The sequence below is a fragment of the Mastomys coucha genome, unplaced genomic scaffold (genome assembly GCF_008632895.1).
Source record: "Mastomys coucha isolate ucsf_1 unplaced genomic scaffold, UCSF_Mcou_1 pScaffold22, whole genome shotgun sequence".
NCBI classification, from domain to species: Eukaryota; Metazoa; Chordata; class Mammalia; order Rodentia; family Muridae; genus Mastomys; species Mastomys coucha.
The window spans coordinates 197,734,331-197,747,970 of NW_022196905.1; the positions used below are offsets into that span (position 1 = coordinate 197,734,331).

The 13,640-nt window shown below is 41.2% G+C and overlaps 1 protein-coding gene and 1 long non-coding RNA gene across 3 annotated transcripts in view; one reads left to right on the top strand and one right to left on the bottom strand.

Annotated features, from left to right (window-relative positions):
* The window catches only part of LOC116069326, a 6,653-nt gene extending 5,151 nt beyond the window's left edge, over nucleotides 1–1,502 (top strand). Inside the window, exon 3 of the long non-coding RNA XR_004109981.1 lies at nucleotides 1,036–1,502. This is a non-coding gene — a long non-coding RNA (uncharacterized LOC116069326). The remainder of the gene's footprint in view (nucleotides 1–1,035) is intronic.
* Galntl6 (polypeptide N-acetylgalactosaminyltransferase like 6) overlaps nucleotides 1–13,640 on the bottom strand; it is a 1,048,694-nt gene that overhangs the window by 161,260 nt on the left and 873,794 nt on the right. The gene's annotated exons all lie outside the window — the stretch shown is intronic.

Here is a 13,640-nt window from a genome sequence, read left to right on the forward strand (position 1 = left end):
GGAAGAAGGGTGGGAAGGGGTGTAGTTCTTGGGGTTTGAAATTTATACCCTTAGGTCTATAGACTGACCAGAAGGGTGGATGTTTATTTTAGATAGAGTTGGGGATGTAGGTTTGGATTTGTATCTCTGTGTCCCCTTGTGCTGCTGAGGTACGGGTAGGATTCTCCTGAGGAATAGATGTCTACCTGTCTACCCATCCTATCCCACTAACCCTTGCTGTAAACTGCTACAAAGTGAGAGGAAAGATCCTATCTGTAAACCTGGCCCTTTAGGTTGCTACAGAAGGACATTTATCAAGATAGGAGGCTATGGAACAAAGTATAATGGTTTGCTGGCTTGATTTATAAGATCCAGATATGTAAGCATGGGCCACCTGGGTCTTCATTTGCACTTCTGCCCTGGATCCTGGATGTTTGGAGCAAGCTTGCTGTTCGGGCTTGAAACAGTTCCCCAGGGCTCTGTAGAGTCCAGTGATAGAGACAAAGGAAGTTGATTTTATGCCATCTGATTTAGGACTCTGTTCTTCAGCCCACTTTATATACTACAATTAATTTCCATGGGGCAGTTTCTCTTACTACAAACACTAAATTTAATTCTTGGAGCTCTATTAAGCAATGGAGAGACACTCAGTAAGCCTGAATTCTCCCTAATATATTTGCTGATGGAATTGTTTAAGGACAGGCTATAGGGTGGAGAGGAAAAAATGTTCTTGGTGTTATGTTGGCATTCTGAAAGGCAGAACAATTCTCTCTTGAATTACTTCCTGCTACCTATTCGGCTTCCGGCTGCTGTACATGGCTTCCAGGTCTGCTTCCTCTCTTGGCTTTTGATGTCATTACTCTCTCTTACTAATATTTTGGCTTTCATTTTCATTTTTCTTATTTTTCTCTACTGTGTATGAAGTCTGAAGGGCTGTGGGTAAGTTTTCTAACCAATCATTTTATTATGGAAGATGCTGACTTTCTGAATCTCCTGACTTAGTTTGTCTAAATTCTATAAGCAAGGCCAGGATGGATTGTTCGTCTTTCGTTCTAGTTCCTATTGATGGGACAAGGAATCATCAAAGAAGAGGAAGATTTGAGATGCTCTCAAGGACCACTTCTAAATCAGAAGGTTAGAGCTGGAGAACCCATCTCCTTTTTCAAGCTAGCACGAAGCCTTTTCCCAGTGCTGGAGGGAGTCTTTCCATTGAGTCATGTCACCTCCTGCAGTCAACAGTTCATTTTGTTCAACTTCAATGGCACTCCAAGACACAAATCCACACCTTTCTTTCCCTCAAACCTACTTCCACATGGACCAATCCCAAGAAACATTAGATAAATAAATAAAGAAAAAACAAAATAAAATGTAAAGAAGATACTCTTGCCCATACCTCTTGATGTCAGAGCCATATCTTATTTCCTTGAAGGAAGGGGCAATAGTTTTGGCTAAGCCAGTGATTCTCTGTACATGAATTTCCTAGATCCAAATACATTACTGGAACAATAAACAATAGACACTGCCATTCAGTCCTAGTTAATATAATAATACAACTCTCTTCCTCATTCGTCTCTATTTGTACCAAGAGGTGTTCACTGCAACTTTAATAATCAATTTTATTTTGGCTCTAACTGTTAAGGAAGAAGAAGGGGGTATCTCCTACCTGAAGTATTTCTTTTTACAACCATGAATATGCTTCTGCCTCTGAGTTCAGTCCTACTTACTGCCTTGTAAGGGAATGGGGAATAAGCCTATTCACTTATTCCCCAGTGAATGCTAATCACCTCAGAAGATACCATTGTGGAGTCAGAGCCAGGCTTTGTATTTTTCTTTATGCAAATATATATTATATATTATGTGTGCTTTCTTTACAAAGTAGTTCAAGTGAAGCTGGGTGAAGAAATAATGGTACTAAGGAGATTGTGGTTGGAGGATCAAGAGTTCTAGGGCAGCCTGAGTTTCATAGGGGAGTTATCTCAAAACCAAACAAAATCAAAATCAAGGGCTAACCAAGGTGCAGAGCCAGTCTATCATTTGCAAAGAGCAATAATAATAATAATAATAATAATAATAATAATAATAATAATTCAACTTTGACCATATTAGGTTAATTCTGGTTGGTTTTCTTCATTTAAAAAAAGCTGAGGATTCTTCACTGCAAAATGTTTGCGTTACAATGGCTGCTGCTAAGGATCAATCTCCTGGGTCTCACAGTAAATAACTAAGTAGGAAAAAGTGTAAAGTTTAAGGAAAGGGTGCAGAATTTGAAGGTCTGAGGATGTAAAAGCTTCTAAAAACGTGTTTGAGGGTCTAGGAAGGTGTTTTGAGGTTATTAAATGCAAATTATGAAGGTTGGAAGACATGAAAAAAACTTGGAAGGTGATTTAAGGTAAAATGGAAGAAATGCTTCAGACTTCTTCCTCTCACTTTGCTACTGTTGTACTAAGACTTCAAAGTTCAGAGCTTTAAAATTAAACAGTGGTAATACTAATATATTTGAAATTTATCTTTTTGTAAACTTAAAAAGATTCAAATAAGCTTCAGGGAATTGAGATGGATCAACCCCTCACAGGTCAAATGGACTCCAGAGAAGTACTGTCAATAAGCAACCTGTTTCCCTCCCCATCTGCTGGTTCTTGAGTCTACTCCTCATTTTCTGGTCCTGGGACAAGTCTCACAACTACCAAGAGTGTGACCTGAAAAGTTTCAGACATACACCCAAGAAATTGTTTTTTTTTTTTTTTTTTTTTAAATTTTATTTATTTATTTATTTATTTATTTTTCCTGTGCTTCTGCTTTCTTTCTCCTTTCAGGCTAGTAGGCAACAGCTTCTAGGGAGAAATGGATTCGGGGGTTGAGGGAGGGAGCACACACAAACATTTATATATATCACACACACACACACACACACATACACACACCCCCCAAATTTCTCAAAAATAGTTCTCAACTCAGGACACTAATTTGGGAAGCAAAGCAAAGCAAGTAATTCAGCCCCCACCCCTTGGTACCCTCTGGCTTATGTTGTGCTTTATTTTAATGCTTATACTTTACCACACTCAAAATTCTAACTACAAGTAACATAGGGAACAGTCACTTCAATGACACCTCCCTTTTATAAAAAGAAAAAAAAAATAAGAGGAGTTGTGGGGCAATGGGCCCTGCCACCAGACAGGTGAACTGGTAAGGTAGTAGCAAAAGTTCAGAGCCCTGAGCTATTAATTGAGAAAGGCAGGAGCTCAGTAGACCCTGATCAGATTCCTGTCCTGGAGCAGGTGACCATGACACCATACAAGAAGGTCATGACAACTGGTCATGTAGCATAGAGCCTAGAGTTCTCCAGGCTAATGAGGTATCTAGATAGGCCCTGAGGGTTTAGCCAATGAGATTTCCTTCCCAGGGATCCCTTCCTGCAAAAGGTATTTAGTCTCTGGTTCACCCCGGGTAAGTAGTATGGATCCATGAATAAAGCAATTTGGACAAGCAAGGACTGTCTCTCTCATCAAGGACCGTGACGGGCAGAGGCCTTCCATCTTACAGAGCTGCTCTTAAGTCTACAGCAGAAGGCCCCTCCACAGTCCTGGCACTCCCCCCCTGAGCTAAGCCACATCCACCCAACCTAGGCTCATCTCAGGCTTCTGGTCTGCTCTCAACTCTACCTGTTTCCCAGCAGTGTCTGGGTGCCCAGGAGTTTGAGAACCATAGCCTCTGTCCCAGCCCACAGAAACACAGTCTGAGACCCCATCTTAGGCTGCAGTTTTTCTCCCCCTTTGAGGTGTGATAGTGTCCCATGAGCCCAGCACCCCAACGGGAGAGAAAGGGATTAGCCTAGTGCCTCTGTGTTTTGCCTTTCAGAGGGACATTCACATTCTGACACCCCAGCAGTGAAGCTGAAGCAGACACATGGGTAATGCCTGACAGAAATGGGCACAAGACAACGAAGCAGTTCCCAAACCAATTTGTGAACTCTGATAATTTCATGCATGGGGAGCCATTGCTACATCTCTATGGATAACTGTTGGATGGTACTGGAGGTAACTGCCTGGTTGACTTTGTTCAGGGACTGTTGGATGTCATTGTTTGGATCTGGAATGTAGCCTAAAAGCCTAGGAGTTAAAGATTTGGTTCTCATTTTCACGCTGTTGAGGCATGATGGGACTTTCGGTAGATTGGATCCTAGAAAAAGGCAATTATATCACTGAGGGTATATACCCTTTAGGGCACTTTAACTACCATGGTGTCCCAGCTGCCATCAGGTGAAGAGGTTTCATCTGTCAATATTTCTGTCGAGATGCTCTGTGTGACCCTAAGTCCAATAACAGTAGAGTCAAGTGAGCATGGATTGAAACCATTAAAACTGTGAGGCAGAATAAAACTTTCTACCTTTTAAAATGATCGACTCAGGTATTTTTGTCCAGTACTGGAAAGCTTCTTAGAAGGCAGAATACAGAGTGTCTCGTCATATGGAGGAATGAGAGAACACGGAGCCAGATGAAGATTCAGAGAAGTCAGAGGTGCAAGGAGGTGGGACTAAAGGAAGAGTTAGTTACAGTTAGAATAGAAACCATGGTAATGCGTGGGTAGGGATGGGACCACTGGGATCATGGTCTTCAATGCCTGATACATGGAAGTGAAAGAAATCTCTTAATTTCTTACTTTCTTTTAAATAGTATAACATATATACATTCAAACCCTTAACAGAGTGATAACAGAAAAACATTAAAAAACCCCAGAACCCACAGTTAGAGATCAAAGAGAGGATATTTTTATTATTATTGTTATTAGATATTGTCTTTATTTACATTTCAAATGATATCTCCTCTCCTGGCTACCCCTCCGAAAACATATCAAAAACAAAAACCAAAACCAAACCCTGTTTGGAGAGCTGATCTCAGCAGGGAAGAGGGATTTTTGCAATTCCCTCATGAATATCAATGATCAGATGTGATTCTCATGGAGAATAGAGACCAGGGTAGCCAAAAGGCCCCCAAAGCTGATGGGTAGGGAGGGGTCCCTCAAGAGGGATGGGTGATTAACTATTCACCTTTTGATTGGTTTTGCCAGTGAGGTAGCATTTTACTTTTCATTGAAGAAAAAATCTCCAGTGGCTTCTCAGTCAGGGCTTCTGAGAGACATTGATATTATACAATATTTTGATTATTTTTTAAGCTCTTGAGCCAGTTCTGGTTCTTTATTCTTACCCTATGTGGATGAGGACAGCATTTAGAAGTGTGGCTATTTGTCTCTGAATATTTTGTCTTTTTGTGGTTGTCAAATATTGACTAAGATCTTATAAACAGACCAGAAAGTGGCGTGATTGACACTTCTCTTCATTAGGAAGTAACTGAAAGATGACATTTTCAACCCATCAGCTGGAGCTTGCCCTCATGGTAAGGACACAGGAGGAGGACAAGGCGGTCTGTCTCCTTTCCTGCTGTTATTATTGTGGATTCACTATCTAACATTAATTGGCAAAGCTACTTCCTTTAATGGATGTCCAAGTTTCTCTTCAAAGGAGAGGAAAAGAAAAGTATTGATTAACCCCAGGATTTAAAGTCTGAATGAATGAAAGAGGCCACTGATTGGACTCCTGTGAGATTATTGATTAAGCTTGAGGTTTGAAGTCTGAGTGAATGAAGGCAGGAATTTGACTCCTGATTCCTGCTTCATATTAAGAGTGTTAGTCATATAATTTTTTGGTTTCAATTCTTCTTATTTGCCAAAGCAAGAAAAGGAAGTAAAGTTAGTTTGCTTATGTCAGGTAGCTAATGAAGTCAAGCCCTTTTACATACTGTGTGGTATGTATTGCCATACACATACATATTTAATGTCATACATATACTTAATGAACTAGGTTATTTGGACACATTGGTTGAGGAAGTTGGGTCAGAGAGTAAAAGTGATTGCTGGTAAGTCTTTTTTTTTTTTGTTTTTTTTTTTTTTTTCGAGACAGGGTTTCTGTGTGTAGCCCTGGCTGTCCTAGAACTCACTCTGAAGACCAGGCTGGCCTCGAACTCAGAAATCCACCTGCCTCTGCCTCCCAAGTGCTGGGATTAAAGGCGTGCGCCACCACTGCCCGGCTAGTCTTTTTTTTTTTTATTAGATATTTTTTTTATTTACATTTCAAATGATATCTCCATTCCCAGTTTCCCCTCCAAAAACCCCAAAACCTGTTCCCTCCCCCAACCCCCTGCTCACCAACCCACTCTCTCCTACTTCCTGGCCCTGGCATTCCCCTATACTTGGGTATAGAATCTTCACAGGACCAAGGGCCTCTCCTCCCATTTATTACTGACTAGGCAATCCTCTGTTACATAAGCAGCTGGGGCCATGATTCCTACCATGTGTACTCTTTGGTTGGTGGTTTAGTCCCTGGGAGCTTTGAGGGTACTAGTTAGTTCATATTGTTGTTCCTCCTAAGGGGCTGCTAACCCCTTCAGCTCCTTGGGTCCTTTCTCTAGCTCCTTCATTGGGGACCTTGTGCTCAGTCCAATGGATGGCTGTGAGCCTCTTTTTCTGTATTAGTCTTATGATCTAAGTTCTGCTTCCAGAACCTACATGGTGGAGGGAGAGAACCAAATCCCACAAGTTTCCCTGTCTCCTCATAGTGCTGTGGCAATACATGTTTCTTTTTCACTCTCTCCTTTCTTCTAGTTACCATCACCTGTCAACTTTATCCATGCCAGAATTATCTGAGGGAGTCTCAGTTAGGGGACTGTCTGATCCAGATTGTCTTGTGGGAAGATTGTGGGGCATTTTATTAATTGTGATTGATGTAGGAAGGCCCAACATTGCCATTCACAGGTATGTGGGTTTGAGCTATATAAAAAGGCTATGTGAAGAAGCCAGGGGGAGAAAACCAGTGAGCAGCTTTCCTCCATGGCCCCCACTGCTGGTCTTGCTTGAGTTTCTACTCTGATTTCTTCAGTGATGGACTGAGAGCTCCAAGTATAAGGTAAAATAAACCCTTTCTTCCCTTGTTTTTGATCACAATGTCTATGACAGCAGCAAGATAGTAAAAACACAGACACACATAGACACACACACACACACACACACACACACACACACCACAATACATACACATTACTCACACCACATACACATGCACACACAAGTATACACACACACACATTCATATATATATACACACATACCACATACACAGACATACACACACACATACCATATACATACACACCACTCACACCAACACACACAGACATAAACACGCACATTCATATATACCACACACATGTGCACACATACATACACACACACACTACACAGACACACAGATACACAAACACACAGACATGCACACACAAACTGCACACATATGTATGTACTACTCACACCACATACATGCACACACACAGACACAGACACACACACATTCATATATACCACACATACCACATACAGACACACACACATACACACACAGATACACACACACCCCACACATACATATACACTATTCACACCACACACATGCATACACATAGACATACACACACACAGACACACACATTCATATATACCACACATATCAAACACATAGACACACACATAGATACACACATACACACACACAGACACACAGACACACACATACACTAAAAAGTTTCTAAACCTTGATCAAACAGAATTTTAAAGCCAAAGAAACAAAACCTAAGGTAGTTTAGATTTATTGATTTTATTTTATTTTATTTTATTTTATTCAAAGGAAAGGATGCAAGATTAGGAAACAATTATGTGAAGATCACAGAGTAATTCGTGTGACTGGGCCTGAGAAACCTTATACAAAGAAAATTTTCCTCCTTTATCAAACTCCAAGATTAGAGGTGGCTCAGTATGAACCAGGAAGATAACAGGAAAAATTAACAGCGTCCAATTCAATGCAGAGGTGAAGTAGAATAAGACCCCAAAGCCATACTTCCCACTTTACATTTTACATAAAATTCAGCATTTTACAAGTCTAGGTTGCTAGACTTGGGAAGGGACAATTTCATGCTTTGCTGATTTTGATTAATTCACAATAATTAATATTGGGTCAAAACTCACGCAGAAAATTTCGAGTAAATGAAATTATTTTCAAATTCTAAGTAAGCTAAAATAGCTCTAACTTCGGGGTCGAGTGTTGAAATTATCAGTGTCACCTTCTGAAGCCGCAACAGTCTTGATGAAGGCCAGTGTGTTATTCTGAGCATCAAGTAAGTGGAGCCTGAATTTGTTGTTCTCTTCTTCTTCTGAATAAAGGGAAGCTTCATGTCCACCAAGGAGATGGAGATGGAGACCCTTTCCTCTAGATTTGCTGGCTCCATGGCCTTGTGAGTACTGGGCTGACTGAGCCGTAGCCTCATTTCCACCCTATGCTGGCCACAGTTGAACATGTATCATTCATCTGTAAGTTGTAGTCCTGGAATGATGATCTAACTCAATGCTCCAAACAGGTCTGGAAACAGGACCTGCTGTAGCTCTTGGTGATAGTCAGACATGCCCTCGGCCCTGTACTCTCCACTGACAGCCACGTTGTTGTGCTTAGGGAGGAAGATGCTGTGCTGAAAATGTTGTTTTCTACTTCCCATGTTTACTTTTTAAACACCTGAGAAGTTGTCTTCTCTAAGTAGAAAGGAAGGCAGAAACTCCTAAGGCAGAGAAGGCACTGCTAACTCTGTTCTCATCTGCTTTGCTGTATTTGCTTCCTATGCCCCAGCTACATCATCGACAAATGTGCACAGGATGAATTATTTCATAGGCTTGAAATGAGGACTAAATGATTTAGCAATGAATGTAAATTTTCTAGTCCAGTTCCTGGAGGCAATAGATGTTATTTCCTCTCTACCTCCATGGCAAAAAGGAAGAAGAGCCTGAAATTGTGAGTTACAACCTGAGACTCTAAAGATAGCGGTTGAATTTACTACTCATAGTGCTAAATATGTCACACAGACTCTGTAGTCTTTATGGTTGTCTATAAAAACGAGAGCTTGGATGATCTAAGGGTTCTCTTCGCTTGATGAATTTATGATTTGTACATTTTTTCCTGATTCTCTTTGTGCTGGTTTTTTTTTTTTTGTCAGCTTGACACAATCTAGAGATATCTAAGAAGAGAGTACCAGAGAAGAGAAAATATCACCATCACGCTGAGCTTTATATAAGCCTGTTGGATATATTCTTGACTGATGATTGATGTAGAAGGGTTCATCCCACTGTGGTTAGTGACATCCCGGGACAAGTGGTTCTGAGTTGTATTAGAAAATAGGCTGGGCCAGCCACAAGGAGAGTGCCAATGGGCAGCATTCCTCCATGAATTTTGCTTCAATTCTTGCCTTCCAGTTCCTGCCTTGACTTCCCTTCGAGATGGAAAGTGGATGTAACAGTTGTAAGATGAAACAAATTGGTTCCTCCCCAAATTGCTTGTGCTCATGGTGTTTATCACAGCAATAGAAACCCTTACTACTACATTCTTTTAAAACTATAAATTTACCAAAATATTTTATGGGTTACCTTATAAGCTCTGACAGGCCAGTCATATAGTATTTATATCAATATTTTCTCATACTATTTTTTTTTTTTTTGAAAACAGAATTTCACTATGTAGCCAAAGTTAGTCTTCAGCTCTCCATCTTTGTTCATCTGCTTCTCAAGTGCTGGATTACAGGCCTGGTCTATGTAGCCAGCTCTCATACTTCAAAGAACGTCATCAAGTTTTATAGTCTCTTCTTCAGAGGAGCAGAGGTAGATGCTGCGAGTACATTTCTAGAAGGCGTCCTCCTTTTCTATGAAGCAGTAAAACAACTCCCTTTGACAGAGGTTGTATTTAATCAATTCAAGCATGGGCTGTACTTCCCAACCTCTACTGCAGCAGCAGCCCAGGAAGATTCTACTCACAGCTCTTTGACCCTCAGGGAATCTATAGTATTTGAAGTGCTAAACTTGTCATGCTTGGCAGCAGGTCACAGCAAGAGCCAGGTCTTTCTAGGTCAGACTCTGAACCTATATGAAGAATCGCTGACTTCCAGCTGATGCTCTTGTGGACTAAGGGAGAATAAAAACATCTGTAGTAGATGAGTTTTCCTTCCTTGGTGTATACACCTGCACACATGTATCATATACATGTGTGTGTGCCTGTGCTTGTGTGTGTGTGTGGTGTGTGTGTGAGTTGTGTGTCTGTAAAATTCTGGACATAGTAGCAGAAGAGACAATATTTAGCCTGGAAAAGAAAAGAGGCACGAGGCTGCTTTCAGATCCAGTTAGGAGCTGCCGCTGAAATGGGATTAGACATCCTTTACATCTCAAATAGGATAATTTGAGATCAAGGAGACAGAATTTTCTTAATACAAAGGAAAAAGGTTTCAGTCAATAAGTCTGTTGGAATGGATTGCCTTTTGAAGCAGCAAATTTACTTTCTTGATGAGTTCAAGCAGAGGCAGGACACTATCTGGGGTATTATCTAGTGACTGCTTGACAAGGAAGTGGGTCAAGACAATTTCTTCTTTTTTTTTCTAAATGTTTAGATGCTAACATAAGGTTGAAGAAGTAAATTAGTGGCCAGACAGTAAATGAACAACTTTCCCTGTGTCGTTAAAGGCTATGGGGGCACATTACATTTTATCACATAGAAAAAGATTAGTTTCCTAAGTGGTCCGCATTCAGGATCAACCAGGAATTAAGAAAAGGCACAGATAACAAGAAACCTCTAAAAGCATTCCACTCCATTATGTAAGTTCCCAGAAAGAGCCAAGATTGTGTGTTCTTTAATCACAGACCAGAAGTGTTCCTGGGATGTATCCAATCCATTCCATCCCATCCCATCCAGTACCGTCCCATCCCATCCCATCTCATCCCATCCCATTCTATCCCAGCCAAGCCCAGCCCAGCCCAGCCAAGCCCAGCCCAGCCCAATTCAACTCAGCCCAGCCCAGCTTAGTCCAGTCCACTCCAGTGCAATCCATTCAAATTATGGCTCAATGATAGTAACAAGAAACATAAGCATTCCATTTTCTCTTATAAGAACATTTTTTTAACAATAAGATTTTTGTTTTTCAAAAAATAAGTAAATATTTTCTTGGTATTCTATGTGAAGCATGAAGAGCTATTTCTTTCCCTTTGAGACCATGTTTCCCAGTTTAGGAAGTTTGAGGATGTTGAACTCTTTGGGCTTTGTAGATTATTTTAAGAAATGTTATTTATGTTGCACCCAGGATCTCATGTGCATTTTAAATGAAACTAAATATCTGAGAAATAGTACATTTGTATATATTGATATAGTGTTCTGAAATTTTAGTTCAATGTAATTTATTTCTTTAATAATTAAATACTGATCACATCCTACTCATGACATGATTTTCAAGTTGAAAAAAACACAGTGCCAATCAACGGCACAGACAACTCAAAAAATGGCAGACCAAATGAGCAAACATATGTTCAATCCCTTTAGGACTTTTGTTTGTTTGCTTGCTTGTTTGTTTGTTTGTTTCCGAGACAGGGTTTCTCTGTGTAGCCCTGGCTGTCCTGGAACTCACTTTGTAGACCAGGCTGGCCTCGAACTCAGAAATCCCACCTGCCTCTACCTCCCAAGTGCTGGAATTAAAGGCATGAGCCAACACCACCCAGCTACTTTAGAACTTTTGATAGACTTGCTATGGGAAGATAATTTCTGCATGCCTATGGTGTAAAAGGTCCTGCGGTTTACAAGGAATTTCCATATTCCTCTTTCAAGTTCCTTTCTGCCCACCTTTGCAGCATCCCATCCCTATTTTCCCACAGAAAGCCACACATCTCTGCAGCCTCTTGAAACTTGAAAGCCTCTGGGAGATGTATAGATAGTCAGCATTCATCCAGTGTATCTTACAGCCTCACATCTAGAGAAGCAAGTTTTAGCCTAAAGCGTGTCTGTTTATGAGCACATTCCGGTGACTGCTGTGATAATGGAATTGCTGATACGCTGCTCAGAGGGCTTGGGTAACCGTTCTTTTGTTATTAGGAAGGCAAATGCAGTTTTTAAGATCAAAGTGGACACCTCCTGGAAGTTACATTTATTACAAAGGGCTAAAGTGTCTGCATTCCCAGGCATCAAAGGGACTTAACGCAGAAAGACGGTAATATTCAATAGACCCAGGCAATTTCTGACAGGACAGCCGCCACCTAAGTGGTTGATAGGAACGAGTGGTAATCTCATTCTGAAAGTTACCGATCCTGTCAGAGCCAGGGTTAAGCAAAGTGCTTAATATTGTGATGGCCACAGCCGGGGTCGTCCTGACAAAAAATTCCACTGTCAGTGCAGGCGCTGAGAACACGTTTACAATTTCCAGCTTCAGCGTGCCCTTTGGCAGAAGTCTGATTCCATTGTTTCTGAAAGCAGGGCCTCATTTTGCTGTCACAGTGGAAGTGATGTAAAAGGTCAACACAGTGAGTCACTATTACAGTATTAGGAATGCCATCATAGGGATGAATTCCAGCCCTTCGGACATGGTGACCTAGATAGTAGCAATTGCACTGTGGACCGTCTGCTATCAGCTGACATTAAAAAAAAAAAAAAAAAACCCAAAAAACCAAAAAACCAAAAAACCAAAAAACCCAACCAACCAACCAACCAAACCAAGCCAAACCAAACCAAAACTTCTGTGGGTTTTGTGGGCTCGTCTGTATGTATATTCTGTGTTGCCTAGTTTTCATGTCAACTTGACATACTGTAAGGTCATGCAGGAAGAAAAAAAATCCTAATCAAGAAAATTCTTTCATAGGATTGGCCTATAGGTAAGCATGCAGGGCATTTTCTTGATTGGTGAGTCATGTGGGCAGGTTGAGCTTCCTGTGAGTGGCGCCACCCCGGGCAGGCCAACTTCCATGCTGTAAAACAGCAGGCTCACCCAGTGGACAGCTAACCAGTAAGCAGCTGTCTTAGAGTTTCTATTGCTCTTATGAAACACCGTAGCCCAAAGCAGACGGGGGAGGAAAGGGTTTATTTGGCTTACACTTCTGCATCATTATTGACCATAGAAGAAATTCAGGGTAGGAACTCAAACACACCAGAAACCTGGAGGCAGGAGCTAATGTAGAAATGATGTAGGAATGTTGCTTACTGCTTGCTCCTCATGGCTTGCTCTGCCTGCTTTCTCATGAAACCCAGAATGACTAGCCCATGATGGTACCAATTACTATGGGGTGGGCCCTACCTACCACTTACTAAGGGGTAGTCCCTCCCCACAAGCTTGCCTACAGCCTGGCTTTTTTTCCAAGACAGGGTTTCTCTGTATAGCCCTGGCTGTCCTGTAACTCACTCTGTAGACCAGACTGGCCTTGAACTCAGAAACCCACCTGCCTCTGCCTCCCAAGTGCTGGGATTAAAGGCATGCACCGCCACTGGCATTATGGAGGCATTTTCTCAACTGAAGTTCCCTCCTCTCAAATGTTTATAGCTTGTGTCAAATTGATATAGAACTGTCCAACACAGGAACACTTCCATGACCTGGGCATCCCTTCCTGTCTCCAGGTTCCTGCCTTGAATTCTTGTCCTGAGTCGTCTCCATGATAGACTACAAGCTATAAGATGGAAGAAATCCCTTTCCTCCCCAAGTTGCTTTTGCTCATGGTGTTTCCTCACAACAACAGAAACTCTAACTAAGACATAGCCTTCACTCTTTTATAAAAAAATC